The sequence below is a fragment of the Lactuca serriola genome, chromosome 4 (assembly GCF_051521515.1).
Source record: "Lactuca serriola cultivar US96UC23 chromosome 4, Lser_US96UC23_V15, whole genome shotgun sequence".
NCBI lineage: Eukaryota > Viridiplantae > Streptophyta > Magnoliopsida > Asterales > Asteraceae > Lactuca > Lactuca serriola.
In genome coordinates this window covers 309,126,080-309,153,862 of record NC_136411.1, presented here as the reverse complement: position 1 = coordinate 309,153,862, position 27,783 = coordinate 309,126,080, and the positions used below count along the sequence as shown (strand labels likewise).

At 39.4% G+C, this 27,783-nt stretch overlaps 1 non-coding gene across 1 annotated transcript; it reads left to right on the top strand.

The window, feature by feature from the left end:
• Positions 1–6,255: 6,255 nt before the first annotated feature.
• On the top strand, positions 6,256–6,362 carry LOC145103373 (small nucleolar RNA R71). Its single transcript, XR_013706467.1, has one exon. It is a non-coding gene; the product is annotated as a small nucleolar RNA R71 (small nucleolar RNA).
• Positions 6,363–27,783: the final 21,421 nt, after the last annotated feature.

Below are 27,783 nucleotides of genomic sequence, written 5' to 3'. Positions count from 1 at the left end.
TTACTCTTTTTGGTGTTGAAAACCTTTTTCCAGAACCTTTCTTTCGCTCCAAATCGTCTTCTGGAACTCCTTTCTTCAGCCAAAAAGTTGCCCTTTCGTAATGATCAATAATACTTAAATAGACTCCAAAATCTCGCGACACGTCGTGGCTATCCAGGCCACGTTGTGGGCTTTAAGTTATCCGTACTGGGCAAGGATTCCTCCAGAACGCGATCTTTATCTTCTAGAATTCTCATGCCACGTTGTGGCCAACTTTGCCACGTCGTGGATTTAGTATCTTTCGTGGATTTATTCATTTCTTGTCTTCCAAGTCTCTCATGTTCTACATATTGTCACTTTTGGTCCCTCTCTTCGAAAATCCTTTTAATTGACTGAAAATAACAATTTAAAGTCATAAGTACCATTATTCTAAACATATTATCAACTTATTAATAAAAATGTACTTAAATATTGCCTAAAAATAAGTATAAATATAGCAATATCAAAATACCCCACACTTAGGCTTTGCTTGCCCTCAAGCAAATTTAAACTTAACCCTTAATTACTAACATCACATAGAACAATCCAACTCCAGCTCAGCCATTATGCCAAGACCTCAACGCATGCATTTGTGTCTAAAGTTTTCCTAAAGTACCCCCCATACTTTAAATACTCACAATCTTCATAATCACTCGCCCACTTTTTCCGAACAATGCTCATTTTATGCAACCCTCCGAATCCATCCGCAGAAAACCTCCTTATCGTCAAGGTATTTTTAGTTGAGCAATCTAAGCATACATAATTTAGAATTACAATCTATGATACCACTATAGAGCTCTTTTGGAATTCTTCACTTCCTTGATAATTTGATCTTTGATTTCTTTGAATTCACCACCTTTGTTGTTTGATTTCTTGTATCTTCAACTTTTTGGAATTTCTTGGAATTTTGATCTTTTGATCTTCACTTTATTTGCTCCAAAATTCTTCAAAATTTTCTTGCAATTCTCTCTTTTTTTTTTAACATGTACCTCACTTTTTTCACTCAAAACCTACATGCTTAAGCAGAGGCGCTCAACCTCAACCTTTATTGGTTAATGATAATAATTTTCCTGGATACATTTCAGGTTTAGGCTGTTAAACATATTGCATCCCTCAAACCGAGCGGGGTTATGTTTTTGTTCCATGATTTCACTAAAATAAGGGAAGCCACAAATGCATTATAACGTGTATCGGCTCAACTAAATATTTGAGCTTTGATCGGATCATCCCATATAACACTAGCAACTACATTTTATTATTATTACTAGATTTAGTTATTAAAAATTTCAATTTTTTTAAATTTTCAATTTTTACTATCAAATTCTATCATTATCTAGCAACTTACTTTTTCTACCCCTACCCCACACTTATTTGATACAATTCCCTCATTGTATGCATAAAAATAAATCAAAATTAAAGAAAAGGGAGAAAAAGGAACAGACTCCCCTGGGATAGTGATGTAAACATCTCCAAAAGTGTGGAAAACGTGCATCCTGAAGATGGACCTCCAAAAAAATATAGAAAGTTGGTGTAGAACTGGACGAATATGTAAATAAACCACGAACATGACTCGAAACTTCAATTCTTCAAAGTGGATGCTAGTAAGTAGAAGAATGTGGGAAAGGATAAACTGATACATGTCGTGGAAAAGAGCACCACGTCGTGATATAAGATGAAAACGTGAACAGCAGGCTGCTTTAATTTTTCAAATTTTATGAGCGCCACGACGTGGCGTAAGGAGCCCACGTCGTGGAAACTGGACATCAACAAAAATGCCTTATTGCTTGATGCATCCTAGCAGCTTGACCAATGTCTAAATGGTGTAAGACTCTTCTATGTAAACATACTTCCCAACTGTAACCTCTCTCCTACTAACGTACCCCACATTTATCTTGAATTGTGGGTTCCAATTCATGACTCTAAGCTTCCTTGACTTGACTAGACAAACACGACTCTAGACTTATCCTTATATGCTCCTGAGAATTCCAATGCTAATCTGAAAAAACGGAACAACCCAAATAAAAGAGTAACATCATAGTTCAAGAAAGTGTTACATTACAAACCAAACTCAAACATAAAAGAAAACACTACTTAAAACAAAATAAACAAAAAAAATCAATCATCATCTCCTTGTTCCTGCGCTCCACTTGGTCCTGCCCCGTCATTTTGTGAACGCCAAAGCTCCTCCCATGTCAGAAAATAAGGATACTGTGGTGGCATAGAAGGCGGTCGGGTCACTCCCAAATGCGAATAAATACCCTCAGTAAGTCGGGTATGATAAACGGCGTGCCCCTGAAGGTTTTCCAAATAAGTTCCCACCCGACTCTGAAAAGGGTCGGTGGGCACTCCATGTACATGTTGTGAAGTAGCAGGCTCTCTCTCCATCTCTCCTCTAGCTCGCACATTTCGACGCTGCGGTATGGCTGGTGGTTGCTGCCCTGGTTGCGCCTCCTCTTGCTCCTCATCTATCGGCGGTATAACAAAACGACCCCCGATATTCACCACTGCCCTCATAACTCCCAAGACTTGAATGGTTAAATCAGTATCCGAGAATCGGGTAAGATTTCTCACAAAGTCGTGAGTCAAAATATGATACGACCTAGCAAGGCGAGTAACCAAATGTCCCCCTGTAATCGGACTCCCGGGCCTAGAATTAGCCGCTTTCTTCCCCATGAACCTCGCCAACATATACGGTAAATCACAGCAAACCTCGGGGGTAATAAGAGTCCACAGATAAAACAAATTCTGAATAGGGACTTTATCGCCATGATGCTTGTGATTTATAGAAAAAGTGATCAAGCGATGTAGAAATCGGAAAACAGGATTCCGAATTTGTGACTCACTCGAGTCACGAGTGTTATACTCATGTTGGAAATACCCCGCCAGAACTGGACATCCATAATACCGGGATTAAAATCCCGAACACGTCCAAGGAGGAATGGTATGAAAAATGGAGATTGAGTCTCCACTTTGGTATAAAGCCCCATCCGCCAAGCGAATTCCCGAAGACTACACTCTCTATAAACACTACCCAAACGAAACACAAGTGCCTGGTTGTAAGTAAAATCAATGGTGCGTTCCTCGAAGCATACAGTAGAGAAAAACTCCACCGATAACTCCCGGTATACGGGTTCTTGAATTGCAAACAAATTCCTCCACCCGTGACAAGTGAAAGAAAATTGATCCCCTTCGTATGTTTTCGTCCAATAGCGTTCCAACTCAGCAACCATCCCCACACCACCGAGCCATCCCCAATCGATAATTGGGGCTATCGCAAATTCCCTATTGTACAACCATCCCAACCGATTTTCATATGCCGTTAACAATGGTCGAGGAATGTTTTGAGGGAACTGATATAAAGGATGTATACTCGCCACATCAATCGGGTTTTCCTCCTGTGGAATAGCTCTTCGAGGCCCCATTTCTGCATCCAAAATTAAACCAAAGCAGCAAACACCCAATACATTAAAAATAAAAAAAATAAAACTGGTTGCCAGGAATCACGACGTGGCCCGGCTCGCCACGTCGTGAATCGCAGTCGAAACCTGTGTATCGATCGGTTACTCTACCTGCGATTTCAACCAAAAATACTGCTTAGGGTTTGTTCCTATGGACATTTAAGGGACATGCAACCTAGAATCAACAACTAGTCTTAACCAATTTCGTGAATCTCATTATTCACATAAACCCTAACCATGAAAATTTAAAATTGTAAGAAATAACTACAATTAATGGGTAGAACACATACCAAATAGAGTTAAATGACAAGAACTTGCAAGGAATTTGGAAGCAAATTAAGAAATTGGTTGTGGGGACCTTGTTCCCGTTCGTGCAGCATTAGCAAGTGGGAATGGGGAGTGTGCGGTCAAAGGGTTTTAAAGAAATGGTCCCCCGTGACTTTTTAAAGGCCACGTCGTGGCTGGCTTTGCCACGTCGTGGACTTTGAAATTTTTATCTGATCCCGTGATTATACTTTTTACCACGACGTGGCATATGCCTGATCGCAAAATTTTGTAAACTCACACATTTTAACTAACTACTTTGCATTTTATTTATTAATTAAAGCTCCCCACAACTAATTCTTTACTAAGTATCAGTTATTAGACGATGAGTTGATATCTTTCCTAAAAAAATCAAAAATTAAAAGAAAAGAAAATGCAAACCAAGCTCGGGTTGCCTCCCGAGAAGCGCTTCTTTTTCTTGGAGTCTTGAGCTGGACTCCGTGCCTTCTACGTTGAATCTTCTGAAGAGTCCACCACTAAAATCTTTTGTTCCTTGAATCGCCTCTTGTAAGCTTGAAGTCGCCTTTTATATGCCTTCTTTGAATTCTCCTTTTAAGCTTTGACCTTTTCTTCAAGCTTGCATTTTGTGCCCTTAGCCTCTTCCTTGCACTCTATAGCATCCTCCTCTTCTTTCACCACCGGCTTTGTCACTGTTGAAGTGACCTCCTCTTCATCACTTGTCATTCCCTCATCCTCTTTGCTCACCCAAGAAGGCGGACTCTTGTAAGCTATGACTTCAACCAAAAATGGAACAGATGCCCTTGGTTTTGTTCTTTTGACTTGACGAATTGCCTTGATCTCTTCTTCCATAAGTTTTTCCAGTTCTTCTAATTCATTGTCTTTGTTAATTGTGAACACCTCTTCTTGAACATGATCCTCTTGGAAGTCATCTTGTATTCCAAAAACTTCTTGTTCATCTCTAACCCTCAAAGTGAGTTTAGACTCACGAATATCAACAAGAGCTCCAGCAGTGTTAAGCAATGGACGACCAAGGATAATTGGGACATCGGGATCTTCCTTCATATCCAACACTACAAAATCTATTGGAAAAACAAATTTTCCAATTTTTACCAAAATATCCTCCACTATGCCCCGAGGTTGTGTCACTGAACGGTTCGCCATGTGAATCGTCATTTTTGCAGCCTTCATCTTCTGAATTTCCAATTTTTGATAAAATGAAAAAGGCATCAAATTAATGCTAGCCCCCGAATCGGCTAAAGCATTAACCTTCATTTTATTACCAAACTAACACGGAAGAGTGAGGCATCCAGGATCCCCCATCTTCTCTGGTGTCTCTCCTAACACGGGTTTTGAGCTTTGTTCACTTAGAACCACCTTAGACTGCTTCTTTAATTGCTCGCGAGTGTCTATCAAATCTTGCAGTAATTTCTGGTGCTCGGGAATTTTGGATAAGGACTCGACAAAGGGAGTATTGATCGGGATCCCCCTCACATGCTTGACAAACTCTATATGCTCCTTCTCCAGTAGACTAAGTGCAGCTCAGGATGGATATGGCAAGGGCGGCTGATAAACCGACACGGGTTCAAAGACTTTTTGATCAGACATGGGCCACGTCGTGGCCAGAGGAGTGCCACATCGTGGCAAAGCTGTTTCAGCAACCCTTTCACTTTCGAACTTTGGCTTCTTTGGGTTTGGATCGGGCTGCTGTGGTTCTTCATCCAATGCCTCCAGGAACTCATATATTGCTTTTTCTTCAGTATCGATGGCCATTACATGAGATTGGGTTTTTACTTCGGGATTTTTCGGGGACAATTTTTCATGAACCAGAGTGGCTAATTGACCAAATTGTACTTCAAGGTTATAGATGGAGGCTTGCTGATTCTTTATTAAACTTTGTTGTTCCTTAATAGCAGAATCAGTGGCATCGTGTCTCTTTTCCGAAGCTTCCATAAACTTCATCAAAATGGTCTCTAGATCGGGTTTCTTCTCAGCTGGTGGCTGCTCCTTTTGATAAAAGCCTCGACTTGTCTGCCTAAACTTCTCTTCTTTTTGCTTCTTATACTCTTCATATGGCAGCCACTCCTTCTTCGGTTTCCTCCAGTCCTCATCAAACTTATCCCCACTAGAGTAGCACACTTGAGCTTTTCTGTTCCCAAACTCATCTACATTGCAATCCTTGGTCAAGTGTGGACCACTACATTTCTCGCAACCCACTCTTATGGCATGTATTGACTGGTCCATTTGTGTTATCCTTCGATCCAAATTATTCAGCATGGCCATTACAGCTGCTATTTCTTCAGTTTGGGCCCCTCCACCGCCTTTGACTCCATCTTGCCTAGGGTTGTGGTATTCGCGAGAGTGCTTCGCGAATTCTTCAATCAGCTCCTTAACCTCCCTTGGATTTTTCTTTGTCAAAGGTCCTTGAGAATCAAGGAGTTGTCTAGTCATAACGTTGACCCCATCATAGAAGATTGACATCTCTTGTTACACATTTAGATCATGCTGAGGGCAATTTCTGAGCAAGCCCTTGTACCGCTCCCATGCTTCATATAATGACTCCCCCGACTGTTGCTCAAAGTTGGCTATTGCCTTCTTGAGTTTGGCTATCTTGGACGGCGGGCAAAACTGGTCCAGGAATTGCTCTCGCATTTGAGCCCAAGTGGTAATTGTACCTGGTGGAAGTGCTTTTAACCACTCCTTAGCAGCTCCTTTGAAAGTGATGGGAAGCATCCTAAGCAAGACTGTGTTTCTGTTGACATTTGGGACATTGAAGTAATCTGCAATGTCGTTGACTTCATCTAGATGCTTAAAAGCATCCTCATGATCTTTCCCAAAAAATGGGATGTCCTTCAGTGCAGTCAAAATGTGCCCCTTCAACTCGAATATGGCAGTGGCAGGTATTGCGGGTTGGACTAAACCGGGACCTATATCTTCTCGGATCCGCTTCTTGTAAGATCCCATGGACATCTCTACAATTGCTGCCTTCTCGTTCCTTGGCTCGTTCTCGGGTTCGCTTGTGTGTTCTTCAAATTCCGGCTCGGTATCGTATTCGGACTCGGTTTGGACGGGTGTTTGATCCAAATGCTCAAAATTTCTCTTGTGCCTCGCGGATGAACTTGACTCTCCTGTCTTCTTTCACGACTTCCTTGAAAAAGTTGACTTCAATTCTTGTAAGGGCGTCTTTTTGTTGTGATTTGCAGACTCGGGATCTTCAAGTGGTGGCACCAAGGGTATGTTTGAGCCTCTGGTCATGAACTCCTGCAACTTGCTAAACTAAAAAAAAAACGTAAAACTGAACTAAAATAAGAAAAACTAACTAACAACTAAGAATCTAGTGTTTTAGATGTCCACGTCGTGGCACGTATCTGGCCACGTCGTGGACTCTATGCCAGAAAGAAAAATTATACTTTGCTGAAAAATTAACTTTTTGTGGTTTTTACTCCACAAGAAGGATCGGTTAATTTAATGCAAATAAATAAGCTAAAAACTAAGCCGTTCCCCGACAACGGCGCCAAAAACTTGATGTGCACAAAAGTACCCACTAATTTTAATATTTATAACCTAACAAACTTAGACTATCTATGCACTTATAGGCAGTGTACCTAGTCAGATTACAGTATAGCTTAGGTAAGTCGGGTGTCGATCACAGGGAACGATGTTACTAACTAATTTACTTACTATTAAATTAACCTAATTATTAACAAGTTTAAAAGGGGCTTTATCTGATTTTACAAGATCAGACGAACTTAAATCAAATTCAATAAGTAAAAACACACTCTTGTTTAGATTGAATCCACTTCTTTCTTATGGCTAGTTAATGATTATGGATTATCAAGTTGGTTTTAATTATATTAGTAATTTAGTTCTAACTTTACCAATAATTAACTAATTCATGTAAAACCATGTATGTTCACACACAATTAAACACAGAACTAATTATGAATGTAAATATGCTATGTAAGATTTGTTTATAAAAATGCAATTATAGTCACAATACACGTTCTCTAGCACAGCTAAGCTCCTTTACTCTAATTACTAACTAAAATTGGTCAATCCTAGCTCTAACAATTCAATGTTCACTAAATCATTAGGTAAACAAGTTCATGCAGTTAATGGTCACTAAGCTACACAGAACATGCAATCAAGTAATTAAAGCAACAAACATAAACATGCTAGGTAATACAAATTAAACACAAGCAATTTTACCAACTAAATAAATCCATAAAAATTTGAGCTATTCATAAGTTGGAAGCTTCATCTAGCTAAACAAGAGTAGCTAGATTCAGCTTCTCATCATAGCAACTAATAAACTAACACAACTTAAAGTAATAAAAAGCATGTTCTTAATTAACTAAAATATGAACCTTTACTCTTTTTGGTGTTGAAAACCTTTTTCCAGAACCTTTCTTTCGCTCCAAATCGTCTTCTGGAACTCCTTTCTTCAGCCAAAAAGTTGCCCTTTCGTAATGATCAATAATACTTAAATAGACTCCAAAATCTCGCGACACGTCGTAGCTATCCAGGCCACGTCGTGGGCTTCAAGTTATCCGTACCGGGCAAGGATTCCTCCAGAACGCGATCTTTATCTTCTAGAATTCTCATGCCACGTCGTGGCCGACTTTGCCACGTCGTGGATTTAGTATCTTTCGTGGATTTATTCATTTATTGTCTTCCAAGTCTCCCATGTTCTACATATTGTCACTTTTGGTCCCTCTCTTCGAAAATCCTTTTAATTGACTAAAAATAACAATTTAAAGTCATAAGTACCATTATTCTAAACATATTATCAACTTATTAATAAAAATGTACTTAAATATTGCCTAAAAATAAGTATAAATATAGCAATATCACTAAGCTCTTGGGGTAAACGAAGTTTGTATGCTACGGGACCGATCCTAGTGAGAATCTCGAATGGACCAATGTATCTTGGATTCAGCTTTCCACACTTCCCAAAGCATATCACGCCCTTCTAGGGTGAGACCTTCAACATAACACACTCACCAACCTGGAACTCCAATGGTTTTCGTCTTCTGTCGGTGTAGCTCTTTTGTCTATCCCTAGAGGCCTTCAGTCGTTCTCAGATTTTCACAATCCTTGCGGTGGTTTCTCGAATGATTTTTGGGCCTGCGAGAGTGTTGTCGGGGACTTGACCCATAGCTAGCTGCGTGTCACCCACCTCAGCCCAACACAGAGGGGATCTGCACTTACGGACATAGAGGGCTTCAAACGGTGCAACCTTGATACTGGTATGATATATGTTGTTGTCGGAGAACTCGACCAAGGGAAAATGGGTGTCCCACAACTTGCCAAAGTCTATAACACATGCCCTCAACATGTCTTCCAATGTCTGAATGGTCCTCTCACTCTGCCCATCGGTTTGTGGATGATATGTTGTGCTCATATCCATCTTAGTTCGAAGAGCCTTCTGCAGTGACTAACAAAATATCGAGGTGAATCTGCTATCCCGATCGGAGTTAATGGACACAGGCACACCATGCAGACAGACTATCTCTTGAATGTAGGTTCGTGTCAGTCTCTCCGTCTTGAAGGTTTCTTTGATTGGCAAGAAGTGGGCGGATTTAGTCAATCTTGTCGACAATTATCTAGATGGTGTCATACCCACTTGGAGTCTTGGGCAATTTAGTGATGAAATCCATCGCAATTCTTTCCCATTTCCACTCAGGTATTTTTGGCTGTTGAAGTAGACCTAAGGGCTTTTGATATTCCACCTTCACCTTGGCGCAAGTCAGGCACTTGCCCATGAATATAGCAATCTCCGCTTTCATATTTGGCAACCAATAGACCTTTTTGAGATCCAGATACATCTTATCTAAACCTGGGTGAACGGATTATTGAGTCCTCTGAGCTTCGCTCATGACAACCTCTCTGTAACTGCCGAACTTTGGGGTCCAAATCTGGTTCATGAAATAGTAGACTCCATCTCCCTTGATCTCTCAAAGCTTCATCCAACATGTTCTCTGGTTTCAAGGCTTCCAGCTGAGCCTCTCTGATTTGAGCGGATAGATGGGAATGGATGGTCATAGTCAGTTCCTTCACTCTGTGACCTGAGTACTCCTTCCGGCTGAGGGCATCTACTACCACATTAGCCTTTCCTGGATGATAGCGTATTTCACACTCATAATCATTGAGTAGCTCCACCCATCGTCGTTGCCTCATGTTCACCTCCTTCTGATCGAAAATGTGTTGTAGGCTCTTATGCTCGGTGAAGACAGTGTTCTTGATTCCGTAGAGATAATGTCTCCATATCTTTAATGCGAAGACCACTGCTCCCAACTCCAAGTTGTGAGTTGTATAATTGACTTATTGTGCTTTCAGCTGTCTCGAGGCATAAGCAATGACTTTTCCTCTCTGCATGAGCACACAACCTAGGCCCTGATTAAATGCATCGCAGTAGACAACAAAGTCCTCTGTCCCTTCTGGCAAAGACAGGATAGGTGTGTTGCATAAGGCCCGCTTTAATGTTTGAAACGCAGTGTCTTGCTTTTCTCCCCAACTAAAGGATACACCTTTCTGAGTTAGGGTGGTTAGAGGCTTAGCAATTCTAGAGAAGTTCTGGATAAATCTGCGATAATAGCCAACTAGACCCAAGAATTGACGGATTTCTGTGGGCGTCTTCGGTGCTGACCATTTCTCAATCGCCTTGATTTTGGATGGGTCCATGTGTATGCCTTCCTCGCTAACCACGTGACCAAGGAAAGTTACCTTTCTGATCCAGAATTCACACTTAGAGAATTTCACATACAGTTTCTCCGCCCGTAAAGTTTCTAGCACTAGCCTCAAGTATTGTCTATAATCTTCCTCGCTTCGAGAATAGAAAAGTATATCATCAATGAATACTATCACGAACTTGTCTAGGAAGGGGCGGCACACCCGATTCATCAGATCAATGAATATTGCCGGTCTGTTGGTTAGATCGAAGGGCATCACTACAAACTTGTAGTGACCATATCGAGTCCGAAAAGCTATCTTAGGAATATCACCCTCATTAACTCGCAATTGATGGTATCCTGATCTCAGGTCTATCTTTGAGAAGTAACTGGCTCCTTGTAGTTGATCGAAGAGGTCGTCTATTCGGGGAAGAGGGTAGCGATTCTTGATGGTGAGCTTATTTAGTTCGCGATAATCTATATACATCCGGAAGGATCCATCCTTATTTTTCACAAATAATATCGGGGCTCCCTAGGGTGAGAAGATCGGTCTAATGAATCCTTTGTTGAGCAGTTCATTGAGCTGGCTGGATAACTCTTGCATTTCTACCGGTGCTAGACGGTAATGGAATTTGGCTATAGGGGTAGCTCGGGGGATTAAGTCGATTCGGAACTCGAATTGGCGTTCGGGAGGGATTCCGGGGAGATCTTCAGGAAAGATATCTAGAAAGTTGCAGACTTCAGGGATGCTCTCGATATCCTTAACTTCCTGATTTTCGTTAACGACATGGGCTAGGAATGCTTGACACTCTTTTCGTAGATATTTTGGGCTTTGATGCATGATATGGTAAGAAGGTTTTTGTTGAGTTTATCGCCATAAATGATGAGAGCTTCGCTTTTAGGCAGATTTAGGTGAATGGATTTCTCGAAACAAAGGATATTGGCACGATGAAGACTTAACCAGTCCATGAAGATAATGACATTGAAACTCTTAATGGAGACCGACATAATATCGATGGGAAATGAATAATTGTTTAGGGTAAGCGTACAACCTATGAATATGTCGTTAGTGCTCTCTTTCTTACGATTAGCCATCTCAATGGTAAATGTTTCGGTTAGAGGTTGGGATTTATGCTTGGGTAGATGTTTGAATGCATGGCTAACAAAAATTCTCTCTGCACCACTATAAAAAAGAATGCATGTATAAGAGTTGTCGAGGAGGAACGTACCCGAAACTATGGTGGGATCAACGAAAGCCCCCTTCTGGCCCATAGCAAGCACTTTCCCTGTGTTTCCAGCTGTTGCCTTTTGGCAATTTCTCTTGAAGTGCTCGGTCTCACCATATCCATAACAGGCTTGGCTTACTCCAGCTCCAGGAGCCTGATTAGTGGCTTGGACTTGTGTCTTGCAAAAATGAGTTGTATGCCCTTTTATGCCACAGTTTTTGCACAACATTTCACCACATGATCCGTGATGGTTGAAGTTACACTTGTCGCACCTCGGGAGGGTTCCAGCATATCTACTGGCAGGTGCTTGAGTTGTAGGGGTAGCGACAGGAGTAGTAGTGGCATGCACTACCACTACTTGCTGCTTCTTGGAGGGCTCCTGCGAAGGCTTGCCCTTGTGCTTATTCTAGAACTTTTTCTTCCCACCGCTCTCCTTAGGTGGTTCGTGGGCAGCTGGCATGGGATCCTGGCGGTCCCCATGGTCAATCAAAGTTTGCGCCAACCGTTTAGCACTATCAAACATCATCGGATTTGTAGCCAGGACATTTTCATGAGTTGGGGGTGTTAATCCACATAAGAATCTTTCTACTTTCTTGCTCTCCGTGGTGACCATTCCCAGGCAGAGAAGAGCAAGATCACTGAATCTCTTAGTGTAAGCAGCAATGTCGGAGCCTTTCATCTTTAAGTTCAGAGATCGTCCTCTAGCTTCTGCATCTCGCCTCGTGGGCAGTACTCAGCGAGCATTAGTTCTTTCAGATCCTCCCAACTCATGGCATTAGCCATCGTAAGAGTTAGAGATTTGACTTCTCCATTCCACCAAGTTAGTGCTCTGTCGGTGAAGGTGCATGCTGCAAACTTCACCTTGTTGGATTTGGGGCAAGCACATATCTCAAAGATTGGCTCTATCTTCTCGAACCACTGAGTCAGGGCAATGACACCTCCAGTGCCATCGAAAGACCGCGGATTAGCATTCGAAAAAAATCTTTGTATGTACATTCCCTGGTATGACCATGACTATCACCAAGATTGGAAGTTTGGGCACCACTACCCGCCCCACTTGTACCGTTGGCGTTAATTTGGGACATTATAGTAACCACGGTGGCTGTCACATCTTCTTGGAAGACAGTTGGGTCGTACTGGGGAGGTGGCGGTGATGGATCTGTCGGGGGATTGTTATTCTTTCTGTTGGGTCTCTTCTTCTGAGGCATCTTACTCTGAAATAATCATGAAGAAGGGGATGGTAAGTCCCCTAGAATTTAGAATCAAGTGATATGAAACAAGACATATCTCAACATGATATATAAAGTGTTCTACCCAGCGATATACAAGGAAAAGCTACCAATACAAGTAAACTATCGCTAGAAAAGAAATAAGTAGCAACACTTGGAATGAATATCTACACTGAGTTCGGCTCTAGATAAAATACTCCTATAGTATTTTAAGTTGTATGTTATGTTCTATCGATCTCTTGTTGTATATAGCGTGGTAATTTTTAGGCCTGTTGCAACACCACAGTCACCCCTAAACACATGTTGGTTGTGTCTCAAATAAATATAGTTGATCAGACTATATTTATTCCAGACATGATTACATAACTATCCATGTTTAACTGCAGTGTCCAACATCCAAATACTTTTGTTTTGTTCTACTTGCGATACTATTTCTGGTATGTATATATACTTCTATACTTCTTATAAAATACTTATGTTTTAAAAAGTATACTTAGTGCACTATAAAACATAGCTCTGATACCAATCTGTCACACCCCCAAACCGAAACGTCGGAAACGTTCGGGGGTGGAGGACGTCATGCACGGTATCACAACAATTGTATCATAGTAATCAAAGTAAACACAACCATTACATTGGAATATAGATATTTACATTTGTTTGATACATAGTTGGTATACATAAAAAGTATAGTAAAATATAGAAGATGTGACTCTATACGCTCCGTCTTCTCAAAAGCCTACAAGAGTACCTGTCTACTGATTTCCTGAGAATACTAGCGATTTTGAAAGAGTATCAACATTAAGTTGGTGAGTTCATAAAATGTTTTTGTATTGTAAACCTGTCATTGAATTTGTAAAAAAAATGTTTGTATGCTTCTCAAGAAAATCCAATATTTTCTAATGTATATGTTCGTTACAGTGTTTAATAAAGTATTAGTTCGAATGCCTGATTACTACCAGCTGTTTTGTATCATGTTGTTTTGAATGAAAACCTTTTGTATGTAAACCCTGGCTACCACCAGTAATGTATGGAATATTTTGTTTGAAAACCCTGGATACCACCAGTATGTATAGTAGTTTCATTACTTAAAATAAAACCATGAGTTGTATTCCCTGGAATCCTCCAGTATAATGTATAGTAGTTCTATTAATTAAAATAAAACTAATGAAGAATGGAATCCCGTTAACAAAGGTTGTTTTATACAATTATGAGTCGTGTAACCATGCTTGATATGAATGATGACCTCTTCGACGTTCTTCAGGCATCGGACAATATGATATTTGTCACCCCAGGCATGCCTGCCTAATTGTAGCTAGCAGTTTAGGTGTGGGATTGTCAGTCTCGAATAGATCTATTCACAAATCTCACACTCTCCCTCCAGGAGACTCTGGTTACACTAAAAGATAGGATTTATTTAGTACCCCTAAGGGTCCAACTGAAGAGATGTCTCACAATCCTGTATTAACTAGTTTACGTGTGGTTCTGTATTGTTCTCTTGTATTTGAATTCATTTGTATACCTTATAGAGTAATAATAGTTATACTTAAATAATTATATAGTGATATACTCCTGAAATCCGAAAGTAGTAATGTATATCATAAACTAAGTCTACCATAGTTTATATGTTTGTTGATGTATAAGCTCTGAATTTGTAAAACTGTGTATTGAAATCCCAAACTATACCTATTATAGTTTGCATGTATGTTATGTACTTGGTTCATGTATTGATCTGAAAACTATGCAATTATGGCTGTAAGTCGAAAACGTCCCTTATGCTCAGCATGTTACAAAAGGGATAAAATATCTAAATATTTTCTAAAATATGATAATCTTTTTGGTTGTATCAATTGCATAAGTTTTAAATCTGTTGAAATTCTTTTGTATAAGCTCACAAAATCATTTGTGTTTGGCTTGTATTCTCCCCCTGAAAACGTTGAAAATAGTAAAAGCGTAGGGGTATGAACTCACTGTTGGTTGCATGAAGGTGTCGGACTGTGAAACTGGAATGAGGACCCTTGAGTTGTTGGACGCGGATTTAACAGAGTCCTAATAATAATTAAACACATAAATGCATTTTATTAGCGAAACCATTAATTATAGTGTTGGAAAACAATTGATTTTGGTTTAGGAATATTATCAGGACTCGATTAGATCGGAAAAGGCGGGTTTTCAGCGTTCACGGCTTAGGGCTGATTGCGGCCGTGAACGGTTCTCGGCCATACACAAATTTCGGCTTTTGAATGGTTTACGGCCCTTGAGTGGTTTACTGCCTGATCTTGGTGTTCTTGGCGAAATATGAAGATTTAAAAGGTTTACGGCCGTGAACTCAAGTATGAGGGGTGTTCGATTTATATGAACTGATGAATGCTTGATTCTCCAAAACAAGTTCCAAGATGAATTGGATGATTTCCGGGTGATAAATGAGATATTTCTTTTGTTTTCGGGTGATGGTTTTAGAGAGAGAAAGTAGTGTTTTCGGCCAGCCTTGAAGAAATGAGGGTGTGAATATATATATATATATATATATAGGTTGGGTTTACCGCGGGGGGTGGGTTCCCGGTCGTGAACGGTTTACGGCCATGATCGGGCTCATGGCCATGAACACCATACTGATCGAATTTTGCTGATTTTCGAAGGAAAATCCGGGATTTTTGTGAGATTTTGGTTCCGACTCTTATATGAATTTAATTTTTATAAATTAAATGATTTTCCTAAACCACAAGAAATTAACGGAACAAATAAAATTCAAAATTTCATTTAACAGAATCGGACTAGCGTTAACGGAAAAGGTTCGGGTTGTCACATAACAGCGTGAGTCTTGGGTTGTGGCCCCTCCTGATCCAGTGTTCTATTTGCCAAGAAGTCTGATCATGAGAGATGGAGAAGCAATCATTCATCGTTCAATCGTTCCGTCGCTAGTCGGTAATCGCTAAATCAAAGTTGTCGGCTCCCACCATTCACCACTGTTACTTGCTACAGTGTTGTTGTCGTTGAGCTGTTATGCACAACACAACTGCACTTCTGTTGTTCTTTCCTATTAACAGAATAGAAGTGAATAAAATCACGTAATTAGGGATTCAGGTATGCTCCCTCCTGTTCGGTTGTAGCATGTTGCCCTGTTCTGTCTTCTCTCTTTTCTAATTTCTATTGTTCTACTTGTTTAGTTGTTGGATACTTGGAATTTGAAAGTTGTAATTTTTCATTCAGGATCATGTTTTGTGGATTTTGTCTAGAAATAAACTGATATGATTATTTCCTCTATATTTGATTGTTGTTGGAATTTTAGGAATCAACTAATTATGTAACACCCGATTCCAGGTACGTAGTTAATTCAAGCATTTCTTATGTTTTTCTCTATGACTCGACGAGTTGGAGGCCCAACTCGTCGAGTAGATTCAAGATTCACGGACAGTTTAAGTGGCCTACTCGACGAGTCGGAAGATTGACTCGGCGAGTAAGTGTTGTTTGAGTAAAACCCTAAATTTGAGGGTTTGCACCCTATTTAAACACCTTATCTCAGCCTCCATCATCCCTATCACTCCCAGAAAGTTGTATATCGAAACCCTAGTTGTTCTTATTGTGTTCTTGAGCCTTGCGGTGCTACTTTTTGTGTTTAAATCTTGGAAGGGAGAAGGAGACTTATGAGTCCAAGGGGAAACAAGAAGATCCAAAGTTTGGAGCTCATTTTCAGCTTATTGGAGGTATGAAGCTGAATCTTTGTCTATAGATCTTGATTTTTTGGGCCTTTTCCTACATCTTTCTAAGCCCTAGAGGGGTTGTATTCGGGATTAAGTGTTGGAAGTTAGTGTATGCTTTATATCCAGGTCTATTGGGGGGGGGGGGGGGGTTATGGCACAAAGGTGCCCACTTTACTGCCATGGACACCCCAAGCACCTTGGAGGCCATCTTTTATGGCTTTTTGGGCCAAAGACCCTATAACGCCTGTGTTTTTGGGCTAAAGCATTAATAATGGTGTAATAGTCTAGGTCAACCTTTGTAACTCATTTTGAAATAATAAAGAGGAATTATGTGAATTATGTGCTTATTTGCTTAATTATTATGATTTAATTAATTAATAATAAAAATAAGTGTTGAAAATAAATTTTAGATAAAGCCGATATCTTTTAAGAAAGTTGTAGTGTCCGAAACAAGGATTCTGGAGATATAAAGAACGCCGAAATCCGAGTTATAACGAAGAAGTTATGACATGTCGAAGTTTCGTGACGGAACTGGCACGGCACCGGGAAACGTAAAAAGTAAATTTATGATAAGGTGCTTTTTAGCCTTAGCAATCTAAACGAAAGTTGTAGTGTTTGTTAAACCGAGATCGTACATAAAAAGAACGCTCAAATCTGACTTCGTATGAGGAAGTTATGATTTTTCTAAATTTTAGCTTAGCAATAGACAGCTAAAAACTCGAATTTAAGATCGAGCGATATTTAGCCGACACAACCTAAACGAGAATCGAAGGTCTCGTCAATAGTAGTACAACGGTAAAAAGACTGACGAAAACGGACGTCGGATGAAGAAGTTATGAATTTTTAACGGATTTTCTTGTCCCGGTCTGTTAAAAATAATAATATAAAAATTAAATTCAAAATTAGCCGACGAAGTCTAAATGAAAGTTGTAGAGCATAATTTTACCTACGCGTGCATATGAAGAACGTCAAAAACGGAGCCCGTATGAGAAAGTTATGGATTTTAGAAGGTTTAGGTGCAATTTCCGAGAAATTCGTATGGATTGGAACCGGCCACGTCACCCTCGCCTCGCTGCTGACCCATGTCCGAAGTAGCTGCGTCATCCGAGTCGTGGCCCAGTCCGAGACCGATGCGTATCGCATGTGTGGCCTGTTCGCAGCGAGCCACGTCTCGCCTACCAGCCTCCGACGCGCCTTCACATCCGAGCCACGTCTCCCCTCCAGGTCCGAGCCTCGCAGCTGCTACGTGGATCCTTCTCAGCCTTTCAAACTCCGGTCTCGCACCCTATAAATAGGGGGTTTCGAGACTTGCTGGCTAGAATTAGAAATTTGCCACTTTTCACCCCTAAACTTATATTTTGACTATTTTGACTTCCCCCGAAGCCCCAGAATCGTTTCCAACACTCGAAACACGTCCCGAAGTGCCCGAAGACCCGGAAAAATTTATCTTTTCGGTTTTGAAGCTCCAACCTCGCAGAGCCTGGTTTTTCATTAAAGCCCCCGGTTTTATCATAAACGATCATTTTAAGAAACGAAGTGTTGCCCGATTATCATTAAATCAAGTGAGTGTATAGTCACATTCATCTTACACATAGATATGAAGTATTGTATATAAATACGTGCTATGTGTATATATATTGATTGTTTATTTGAGATGGTTGTTGAATGAATGTTTATACAAGTTTTAAAATGATTTAAACTATATATATATATATATATATATATATATATATATATATATATATATATATATATATATTATCTACAAATATGTTGGGTATAACGTGGGTAGATGAAATAGTTGGTGTGTGATAAATTGATGAGAGGCCTCGATGTTGTTGTTGTTCCATTCATCTAGCGGAGTATGGATGACGACCACGGACTCTTCTAGACAGTCCAGTGGAACGCTAGCAGGCTCGCAACCTGTATGTCACACCCCAAAACCGGAATGACGGAAACGTTATGGGGTGGATGACGTCATGTCAAGTATCACAACATATGCAGTATAGTAATCAAAGTACAACAACCATTGCATTAATAGTAATAGTTTTTACATAGGTTAAATTTCATAGCAACATCAAAGTAATACAAGGAATAGTATAGATGCAACTCGGTACTAGGCTGTCTCCACAAAAGCTCCCGGGATGTACCTGTCTATCACTGACTTGAGAATACAAGTTATTTTGAAAGCGAGTATCAGCATTTTTATAATGTTGGTGAGTCCATAAGTATTTAGTGTCGTTTGTGTAAGTAAGCATTTTATTCAAAATAACTTTATGAAAGATAGTAGTTTAGAATCTACGGTGTATTAGCGTTCTTTCCAGAAAATCTTATATTTTCTAAATAAAAGAAGTCTTCTACCAAGACCCAGTAGATTTACGTTTTAAGGAGAAATTTTCCCCAAAAATACTATTATTATCAGAATACAGTATTGAATTTTAAAGGAATAATGGGAAAATCACAAGTAGAAATGTCAGGGGAAAATAACATATGCCTCAGCAGTGATACTGCTGACTAAGGCAAAAGAAAATCATAGACTACAGGAGAGTATCGATTGAATGATACGCCTGGCTCAGTTTAACAAAAGGAAGCACTGACTCCAGACAACATCGAATGAACGACACAGCTAGCAAAGTCTAAAACAAGAAAATACAGACTCTAGACAGTATCAAATGAACGATACAGCTAGCAAAGTCTAAACAAGAAAATACAGACTCCAGACAGTATCAAATGAACGATACAGCTAGCAAAGTCTAAACAAGAAAATACACACTCCAGACAGTATCGAATGAACGACACAACTAGCAAAGTCTAAAACAAGAAAATACAGACTCCAGACAGTATCAGATGAACGACACGGCTAGCAAAGTCTAAAACAAGAAAATATAGTGATAAATCTTGTTACCTTAAGGCCATGAATTATAAGGTAAACATGGAGATACTCGTAACCATACTGATTGACAATAGAGTACTAGACACCCTACAAGCGTCGGAATGAATGTGACATCTGTCACCCCTTGGCTTGGTCAGCCGGGGACTGTAGCTAGCAGTCAGGGTGTGGGAGTGTCAGTCTCGTATAGATCTATACACATAATGCCCGTTCTCCCTATAGGAGACTCTGGTTACCAACTTGACAACGGGGAAATCCGTGCCCAGAGGATGCATCTCATATTCTGAATTCTAATGTAGGTACTGGACTAATGATAGAGACTCACAAATGAACTGACTCCTTTGGAATTCTCACACTAGAAAGAGTAAATAGAACCTCCTAACTATTCCTATAATAGTTACTAGTGTCTCTGGTCTATGAACGGTGACTGGAAGGATGCCCTTGCTACCCAAGGGAAATGAACCGGTCGATGGAAACCTTTATGTCTATACATGTATACATAATATATAACTAATGTTTGAACGACCTTCGGACAGATAACCGATACCCACCAGACCACATCCCAACGAGGAAAAGGAAATAGGGCGAACTAGCCTTCCTAAGTCTTTCAAACATTATTTATATAACTATACAAATATAGGCATGCATTTAACGAAATAAAAGCATAGAAGAAAACTCTGAAGAAAACTTTGGAAAAACTTTACACATAAGAAATTTACGACTTGATGTCAGTTTGTAAAACGAGTTTTGAAAATCTTTAGAATCCTTTGAAAGCCTTTCGTAACAACTTTGAAAATGATTTTTATAAAACAGATTAAGTGAAGAAAATCTTTGGAAAACCTTTAACAAGAGTTGAAAGCAAGATTGGAACATTTCAAGCTGGATAAAACAGTTATCATGAAAAAATCTATTTTGCTATACAGTTATTAATCACATGTGATTTATATAATAACTGTATAGATCAACTTGTATTCCCCCCCCCCTATAAAAGCAGTAAAATCATTTAAAAGGTTAATTCAGGGGTATGAACTCACCTATTGTAAGTGGATCGGATGGAGGTGCCAGTTGGGTGCTCGGTGTCAAGTAAAGACTTGAACACACTTAGTGACCTAGTAACATATGAAGGCATATGTTTACATATAATTAGTAATTATAATACTAATTAAACACGTATACGCATCCTAATGTGCGGAAAACACTTTGGTCAAGTGTTAGGAGGCTATTGGGTTGAAATAAGGAAGTGTATGGCCTAGTTAGGGAGTTTACTCTTCAAGAGTAAACTCTTTATGGAGATTTCGGCCCTAAGACCATATCTGCATGAGTTTACTGCCGTAAACTCATGGGTGGTGTGCTATTGGATGCTAAAAGGTCTTAAATCACTTGTAGAGTTTGGCTAGGTTCACATTTAGGGCATAGGAAAGGGTTAAGGCTCCAAATGAACCACTTAAGGGAGTTCACGGATGTAAACTTAGAGTTTACGGCCTTAAACTCTCACTTGGTCATTCCCTTCATGAATTAAGGTCTTAAATGAAAGGGTATAAAGTTCTATGCATTTTTCCAAGTCAAATGGGGAAGTTAGGGCATCATTTGGCTTCATTAGGGGAGTTTACGGCCCATGGACCAATCCTTGGGGGGTTTATGGCCATAAACTCCTAGGTCCTTGGTTTCTTTGATGTTTAAAGCCCTTACTTCATTTGTGGTTGGTTCTAGACATTTACCCAAGCCTTAGGAGGTGTGTAAGGGAAAATTTAACACCTTAAAAGGTGTTCACAGCTCATGAAGAGGGGTTTATGGTCCAAGAGTGTTCTTGGGCCGTAAAATCATGTTTACTCTCCATATGACAAGGTTTTGGTGCTCTAAGCTCCTACATGCAAGTCCACAAGTCATATCTAAGCTCTAGGAGTGATTTAGAAGGGTTTTGGGGCTTCAAAACCCCATTTATGGGTGTTTGCGGTCCAATAGTGTTATTGGGCTGTAAACACATGAATTTGCCCCTTTTGGATGTCTTAACCACAAATTTGCATGCTAAATGAGCTACACAACAAGTTAGGGTAGATTACCTACTAGTTTGGGGCTTGAAGGAGGCGTTTTTGGATCAAAATCGGCTTTGTAGAGAGATAGAGTAGAGAGAGGGTGGAAAGTTTCCAAATGGAGTCCACTCACCCTTATATAGTGTTTGAGTTTGTGGCTCGGTGGAAATCTACCCGATACTGACGTTAAACGGGGCTTTTGGTCGCACCCGATTAAATGGCCACAATTTGACTTGGTTGAAACTAAAAAATTTCAAGGGAATATTGAGGGTGTTACTAATTTGTTTCAATCCTTATGAAGTCATAATAAAAGTCCCAATTTAATTAACCTATTCCAAAAGGTTAACGGACAGTTTAATAACGCGAGGCTTATTAACGGAAGGAGAGGTTAAAATGACGGAATAAATTTCGGGTTGTCACACTGTAGGTGTTTGTGGGCTTGATGTTCACCGGTGTACTCCATCCCCCACATGGTTGCCTTACGGACATATAGGCTGAGGAATCCCCTTAGCAGTAAACTCAATCCCGATGATAAAATCCTTAGACCAGGTCCCTTTTATAGGTGTTTAGGGACGTAAAGTGAGGATAACGGGAATGGGTAATCAGGGTTATTATTGGTTTGATGAAATTAATAAATTTATCGTTGGTCAATGTAATTAATAAATTTATTATTATTTGTGGGTTGAAAACCCTATATGCTCACCAGGCTCCCAAGTCTGACCCACTTAGCTTTCTGTTTTACAGGTAGTGGACCCAGAGCTTAATTTGGATGATGATGACGGATTTTTTGGATTATAGGCCAGTAGTTGTAAATAACTGTTGTAAGGCTTATAATGTACTATTTATGCTTTTGATCTGTATCGAACATGACATCCCGAGTCTTTTTAATGAAATACATTTCTACGAAAATGCTTTGATAAATCTTTATCATATTTTTATTTTGGGAACAAATTACGCAACACTTTTATGTAAAATGTTACTCTGATTTTCAAACAAGCATAAACAAAATCGGTCTTTTCTGGCCGTGAAAATGGGGATGCCACAGACCCCTTGCATGTGCACCAAGTTGAAAACTTTACGTGTGAAATGGACATTAGGAGGCTATATCTATGATTTTGTGGTGTTAAGACCCATTCAAATTGACTGTATAGTGTTGGTCAAGGATGGACTTGACGATTTGTTCTTGGGACTTGGCGAGTCGCGGTGTATTGACCACCAAATCGTTTCTATGGAAGGACCAGTTGTTAGGGAGGAAAGTCCCGTAGATGTTTAGGCACGAAAAGGGGCCTGGGAATCATGGGACTCGACAAGTGTATGAACAGACTCGGCGAGTCCAAGGCAATCTACCAATCTTTAAAGATGGACTCGACGAGTTGTTCATACAACTTCGCGAGTCGTAGACCGGACACATTCTTATGAGGGAGATGAACTCGCCAAGTTCAAGGAAGAACTCGGCGAGTCGGATGAAGATGGTCCCGATTGTTTGAATGAAGGAGAACTCGTCGAGCTCTTGCTAGACTCGACGAGTGGAGTCGGGGTTGGATCGGGTTAGTGGAGTATGGACTCGACGAGTTGGTAGACCAACTCGGCGAGTCAAGTCAACTGGGTGTTGACTTTGACCAATGTTAACTTTGCTTGGGTTTGGGTTGACTCCTGTAAAGGTTATTGGTATGCATAATAATTGAGAAAGATCGTTATGTAGGAATTGAGGAGTCGATACGAGTTGATACCCATGTCGAGGACTGTGTGGGTTCTACACGACATCGAGATGAGTTACCTTCCAGTAGAAGTGGGTCTAAGGCACCAAGGTCGGCCCAATAGTATGAGTTATAGTTGAGATGATTGTCTTCGTGATACTTGTCTGGTATGTGTGCTACGTTATGATTACATGCTAGTATGCTATGATGTTATGTGTTATATGATAATAGAGGTAGGATAGACCCTGGTGTTGGTCGAAAGGACCAAAAGGGTAGTTAATGCCCAGTCATGTTAGTTATCTTATGTGCTATGATTTTATGTGATAGTAGTAGTAGTAGTATTATTATATGGGTGAAATAGTCCCCAATGACCGGTCGAGAGGACCGAAGGGGTAGGCCAGCACCCAGGTATGCTAGGCTAGGTCACCAGTCGAGAAGACCGAAGGGGTAGGCCAGCACCCAGGTATGCTAGGCACGGTTACCGGTCGAGAGGACTGAAGGGGTAGGTCAGGCACCCAGATATGCCTAGCAGTATGTGTTATGTATGGTATGTGGTATGATGGGGGAACTCACTAAGCTTTGTGCTTACAGTTTCAGTTTTGGTTTCAGGTACCTCTTCGTCTAAGGGGAAGGAGTCGGCAGTGTAGCAGCGCATCACACACACACACACTCATATGGATTCCATGTAGAGATCTCTGGGATTGTACTCTGATTTTTATTACTTTTGATGACATGGTTTTCAGACACATTGTTATGGTTTTTCTTAAATTGATATGACATTGGCAATATTTGGTAAACTATGTTATGAATCTCGTAATTAAAAATGAAATTTTTGGCCTCGAAAATTGGGATGTTACAAATTACACATTGTTATATGTTCTCTTGTTGGTTCAACTAATTAGTGATGAGTGATAAGCATTGCTTATTTGCTTATGTTAATCTAATAGGTGATATAAGTTAAAGGGCTGAATGGCTTATTAACTGATTTTGAATGAATTATTCTTCGATTGTGATTTTTATAGATACAATCATGTGAAATATGAAAACCATTCATTCTTTTTTTCAAAACAAAGGTTGATAATGAAGAAATTCATGATGCAAATCAAGAGATTAAACGCCACAAAGCTTCAACAAGTGAACCACGACTGCAAGAACATGAAAAAGGTGCAAAGAAATATCCTCATAGATTCCAATATTCTTGGTTCAACATTTTCCCTAATTGGTTAAAATATTCTCCAACAACACATGCATCCTATTGTTTTATTTGTTTTATATTTGACGATAAACCAATTGTGTGCCATGCTTATGATCCATTTACTGTTAGAGGATTTGACAATTGGAAAAAAATTTAATGATGGGAAAAATCGTGCATTCTTGAAGCACATTGGTTGTTCACAACATAGAAATTTTGTTGCATTCGCTAAAAACTTAATGAACCAAGAAGCACGCATTGAAAATATCATAGTGAAGCAAAATGAAGCGCAAATATTGAAGAATCGTTTATGATTAAAAGCTTCGATTGAAACAATTCGTTGGCTGACATTCCAAGCTTATGCTTTATGAGGACATGATGAATCTCCTAATTTCAAAATCGTGGTAATTTTTTGCAACTACTAAAACTTCTAGCATCTTATAATGATGAAGTTGAAAATGTTATATTAGAGAAAGCTCCTTATAATTCAAAGTATACTTCTTGACAAATTCAAAAAGAAAGTATTAGTATTATTGCAAATAAAGTTAGAAAGCATATTCGTAGTGAAGTAGATGTCATATTCGTATTTAATATTTATTAAAATCAATTTCTAATAAATAATCAATTATATCAAGTTGTTGTTAGTGTTACCCATTAATATCATATGTTAATTAGAAATATCACTTTAATATGACTCTTGAGCATACTAGACCTTTCGGTTACTATCAGAGATTCATTAAGGATTTCTCCAAGATAGCGGTTCATTTGACCCTGTTGACAAAGAAGATCGTCAAGTTTTGTTGGGGGCCTAAGCAGCAGACAACTTTTAAGACTCTGAGGTGAAGATTGTGTAAGGTGCCGATTCTGGCCCTGAAAGAGGGTGTTGAGATTTTTTGGTGTACCATGATGCATCAATCACGATTTTGGGTGTAGTGTTGATGCAGCGGGGTCATGTGATTGTTTACGCTTCGAGGCAGCTGAAGCCTCACAAGGCGAATTATCCTATACATGATTTGGAGTTGGGGGTTGTGGTGTTCGCCCTCAAGATTTATCGATATTACCTCTATGGGGTCCACTGTACTATCCACACGGACAACAAGAGTCGGAGGTATCTGATGAATCAGTTGAATCTGAACATGAAGCAGCGTAAATGGTTGGATGTGGTGAAAGATTATGATTGTGAAATCCTTTATCACCTAGGAAAGGCCAACGCGGTAGCCAATGCTCTCAATGCAAATGCAGTTGCTGCCCCGATTAGGGATGTTTGTTTGAGGATGATAGTGATTACCCCACCTCTAAAGCACATTCAAGTGCCTCATGTCGAGGCTATGAAGGAAAAGAATCGGGAGAGTGAGCGCATAACATGTTATGAGGCTTCCTTTGAGTATGATGGTCGGTGGTTATTGACCCTTCATCGGAGGGTGTGGGTTCCATATTGGGGTAATGCACGTCAGGTATTGATGGGGGAGGCATATAAGTCGAGATTCTCTATTTATCCGAGCAGCAATAAAGATGTATAAAGATCTCCGGCCTAATTATCGGTGGCCATGTATAAAGCGATACGTGTGGTATGTAGAGAGGTACTTGACTTGCAGGAAAGTCAAGGCCGAGCACCAACGACCCCATGGAAAATGGAGTCGTTGGAAGTCCCTATTTGGAAATGGGAAGAGATTACAATTGATTTTATCACTAAATTGCCTAGGACAGCGCACAGAGTGGATCCGATATGGGTCATCGTGGATCGATTGACTAAGAGCGTGCATATTATTCTGATCCAATAGAGCATTTCGGTGGAGAAGTTGGTCGATATCTACATTCGGGAAGTGGTGGCACGTCATAGGGTGCCGGTTTCTGTGGTCTCTAATAGGGATATTCGGTTTACTTCCAGGTTCTGGAAGAGATTCCATTAGGAGTTGGGTACTCGTCTGCATTTCAGCACGGCTTTTCACCTGCAAACTTATGGTCAGAGCAGACTATCCAGACTTCGGAGGACATGTTATGGGCATGTATTTTGGATTTTGGTGGTAGTTAGGATACATATCTTCCTTTGGCGAAAAATCATGTATTTTCTCACCATAAAAACATAAAGAAATGACCATAAAAACTCATGTATTTTCGCACCATAAAAACATAAGAAATGACCATAAAACTCATGTATTTTCTCATAAATGATCGTTAAATGAAATTACCATAAAAATATAAATAAATGATCATTAAAACCATAAATTTGTTTTGTTATTCCATGTATTTTCTCACAAATTTCCCAAAACTCATACTCTACAGTCAACAATCTCACGCTCACATTCAAGTTTTTTTTATCCAATACTCTTTCTTTATATCCATTATCCATTTTTTTTCTTTTCTTTACTGTCTCGTAGCTTACCCTACATTTGTTGCTCGGGTTCCTTATATTCCACTTTCGGCTTTTAGTACTCTGCCTTCTATCATATTCATCATAGATTCATAGACGCCCCAAGACCTTAGCGCATTGTTGGAGCTTCATGAACTACATGCGCTGGGAATGAATTTCGACCGGTCGGAAAACATTTTTTAGAGGAGTTAATGGGTTTTGGTGTAAATTATTTTAGGATCAAAACCGATTTAAGTTTTGAATATGGAGGTATGTGGGAAATCTAATGAATTTAAGTGGTAGATAAGAAATCATAGTTAGTTAGGTGGGTGTTGGTGTGATAATAAAGTAGTCGGTGAGGATTAAATAGTAGGTTGGAATTTGGTTGTACAATTTATTTTAGTGTTAACATGTTTAGACTCTTAACTTTGAAATGAATATTTGTGAGAATTTACTCTCTAACAAAATGGGCACTCCGAATTGGCTACTCCACATTCCGAACTCTATTCTAGAATGCAATGTTCCAAAGGAGGTGGTTATTTTGTAAAAAAAAAAAATATGTATGACTATCTTCTTTAATTGTCATAAACATTTGGTTAGTTTAGTTAATTTCTCTATTTTTATTACGTTAAAAACCCCTCTATTTTTTAAATTGTCTAATTTAAGGTTTTAAGGCCGGTAAACCTATACAACCATAAATGCTAGATAACTGGCTCTTAAAGATTTTCTTGGTACAACCCCTTATATTAAAAAAGAAAATATAGAATTTTTAACACACTGGAAAAAATATAACAATTTTTTATGGTCGGATGAAAATAAGTTGGGTTTTTTTACGTTAGATGTTTTAAATTAGACTTTCAATAAAATATTTTAAAAAGTGTTTGGGATTGAGTTTGAAAAATACATATTACCTTATTAGTTTTTTCAAATATTAGTTTTTTCAATAAGCCGACAAACTTTAAAAAAAATGTTTGGAAAACAGAAAATAGTTTTTGAAAACATTTTTTACTCCCTTATAAATGAGTTTTGAAAGTCACAC